Consider the following 3,565-nt stretch of genomic DNA (forward strand, 5'->3'; position numbering starts at 1 on the left):
TTACTGTCTGGGTGATTAGAAATGACACTATAAAGCAGTCTAAACCGGTAAACTTCTGGAAAGTTTCCAGTAAGGGAATGCATTAGTAATAACTAATAAGTAGTAATGCAGAGAAAACACTGACGATTTCAGGAGGGGGGCACTTCTTCTTTTTTTACATTTCAAGCACTGTATAAAAGTAATAGAAGTCTATGGAAAGTCCCCACAATTCACAGAAACAAACGTGTGTGTGTGTAGCCTACCTGGTGTTCCCAACATTATGGGGACCAAATGTCCCCAAGGATGTACTGTATAGTAATACCAATATTTTTAACCATGTGGGGACATTTTTTGTTCCCCATGAGGAAAAGAGCATAAATCATACTAAATGAATTGTTTTGAAAATCTGGAAAGTTTTGTGTGTGTGTGTGTGTGTGTGTGTGTATAGACACGGGCAGGTTTTAGTCGAAAGAATCAGTTCTGCTTTATGCATTAATAGCAAAATGTGGAACTGATCAGCAGGACGCTGCACCATAAAGCCAGCCTACCCTTTTTTACACACACTATGTTGACCAGTATGATTCCGCTCTTTAACAGCCTTTAATTTTTACATTTTGGTAAACCATTTTGTTACTTATCCTCTATTTTTTATTTATAACGTACGGTCATTTGTAACTTAAATATTCCAGTTATTCAGGCTGTACAAAAACAGCCCTGCTTCATAATGCAGACTGGTGTTTCTTATCGTATTATTTGAATGTATTGTCGTTATCATAAACATTTTTTTGTAGCCCAAAAACCGTTTGCTGCACTTTGTTATTGTTCTAGTTATTTGCCTGTAGTGGTTAATGAAGCGGAAGTCTCGCACATTCAATGTAAATATCTTACTTCCTCGTTGCAAAATAAGGTTGATAGAAGTAATCTGTATTTGTCCTTTAATTCGTATCAGATTAGTGTGCAGATATCAGGCCTCGGTTTCACCCGTCTCCCTCTGCTGGAATGATGGGAGTTGTTTTTAGGAACCAAGTCTGTTTTGTTTCCCTAGTGACGGTATTGGCATACTGCAAAGTACATACTGAGGCTATATTTGGAAATGTATACTATCACATATACCTTTCTTAATATTTATACAGTATGCAGTATATATGTATTATGCACATAATGCAAATGTTCAGTATGGATGGGACTAGAATATTTTCCAGTAGCCTATATAATGTACAAGCACACTGCACAGAATGCTGTATCCCACAGTGCAAAGTGCAGAGTTATCTTTAATTTCCAAAGTGATGAAGACACTAGAAGAGCAGAGACCTGATGTCACTTTCATTTGCACTAAAGCAGGTGAAACTGATTCACATCACTTATGCTTTTTACCCGGACAGATTGATATCCCTTAAGTTTTATTTATTTGTTCTTGTACTGTGATGATTAAGTGTTCCCTTAATTTTTTAGGAATATATACAGTGTGTGTTTATATATATATATGTCTGTAGCCTATGTGTGTGTGTTACAGTGAAGCAGCGCATTAGATTAGAACGGCGATTAATTTACCTGTACAATAAGCTGTTTTAAACGTGCATTCTCCCATTCAATTTCGAGCATCCAGTAATATAATCACGTCTTGTGGAGAGCTTTCAGAGTATGCATTTATTTGTCATTTGAACTGTTTGTAAACGGAGCGTAAATGTGGAAGTCCTTCAAAGAGTTCTTATCCTGTTGCGCCCTCTATAGGACCAGCGACTAGTCGACCTCAAGCTTAAAGCATCATGGCAGAGCATTGAAGTCGATTAGTCGGTGCAACCCCTAATATATATATATATGTATGTGTGTGTGTGTGTGTGTGTGGCCCAGCATGAGAAAATGGATGTGTGGTGTGAGATCATGAGAACAGTGTCAGTTGCATGATTCTCATGCTGAATGTGTGAGAGATGCAGCCCTGCTTAAATGAAGTGTGGTTTAACATGAGACTATTTAATCCAACTGTCAAGAGTTACGATTTTGTTGCACATAATAAGATTAAAAATTAAAACAATAAGCATTGTTTTTGAGATTACTGTTTAAAATTTCACATTTATTTGCATTCTTTAGTTTGTAGTATTTTTAGTATGTAGTGTTGGACAATGTTGCTCTAAAAAAAGTGTTGTTTAGATCAGGGTTTCCCAACATTTTTTTAGTCGCGGCACCCTTTGGAAATTTTAACAAACTTGTGGCACCCTACAAAATTAATTTTGTCACAATATTTGAATTTCTAACTTCGAAATTCTTGGAAGAATTTGCTTCCAAGAATTTGCTTGCCAATTCTCACCAACGGATCCTCTGCAGTGAATGGGTGCCGTCAGATTGAGAGTCTAAACAGCTGATAAAAAACATCACAATAATCCACACCACTTGTCGCTTCACAAGACTTTAATTGATGGACTGGAGTCGTGTGGATTATTGTGATGTTTTTGTTTGGACTTCCATTCTTACAGCACCCATTTACTGCATAGGATCTATTGGTGATCTTTTTGTGTGTGTGAACTATTCCTTTAAGACTTTTCCTTGAATTGCCAAACAAAAAGTGATAATTGCATTCCCACTTGGCCTTGTCCACAGTGTTCCCTTTCAATACTTCACTTCGTACTGTGTCGCTAGACTCTACGGGAAACTAATTTTCTCTGATTTACTACCTTAGAGACCTTCCTACCACATCTAGAAGGATGCCATGTCTTAGTCCGATCGGACAACATGACGGTAGTATCCTACATAAATCGCCATGGCGGCCTTTCCTCCCCACGCCTCTTCAGGATGGCAAAGAGCCTACTGGAGTGGGCACATTGCCACTTGCGCTCCCTAAAAGCAGCGCACATACCGGGCAAACTGAACCAGGGAGCAGACATGCAATCTCGGAGCAACATCCCCTCTGGCGAATGGATGCTTCACCCCCAGACGGTTCGGAGAATATGGGAGATCTTCGGGAAGGCAGAGGTCGACCTCTTCGCCTCAGAAGACAACTCTCATTGAGAGGCATGGCCTCATCCTGGGCATGGTCCAGTGGTGTGTCCATTGCAGAAATTTGTGCGGCGGCCAGCTGGTCCTCGCCATCCACCTTTGTCAGGTTCTACAACCTAGACGTCCCTGCTTTGCAGGCTCAGGTCCTTTCTGCTTAACTGTCTCTCTGAGCTCAACATGCTCCAGGAACCATATTCCCGCCCTAAGGCTGGATTTAATCCTTGCTGGGTTTGACTATGTTTCGAACCCGCTGAAATTCCCATGTCTGGGCTTAGCTACCGGCACGCTCTTGGCCCTATCTAGTTCCGAGGCTGTGCGAAGCTCTAAGAACGATTATGTAAGGCCGGGCTCGACCTCTATGAGTTAGCCCATTTCTTTGCCGCCTCTTGACCCCGAAAAGAATCCGGGTCTCTGGCTATGGCCTGCTTCATTGTAGTTGATCTACAGGGCCCCCTTCTGGACGCCCTGGACAATTATTTATAAGTCGTTCATCTACCATAGCATGGTGTGGAATAGGTTCCCGTAGCATCTAGCGACGCAGTACGAAGTGAAGTATCGAAAGGGAACGTACTCGGTTACTAACGTAACCTCGGTT

Source organism: Sinocyclocheilus grahami, unplaced genomic scaffold, assembly GCF_001515645.1.
Source record: "Sinocyclocheilus grahami isolate Dianchi unplaced genomic scaffold, SAMN03320097.WGS_v1.1 scaffold290.1, whole genome shotgun sequence".
Taxonomy (NCBI): Eukaryota; Metazoa; Chordata; class Actinopteri; order Cypriniformes; family Cyprinidae; genus Sinocyclocheilus; species Sinocyclocheilus grahami.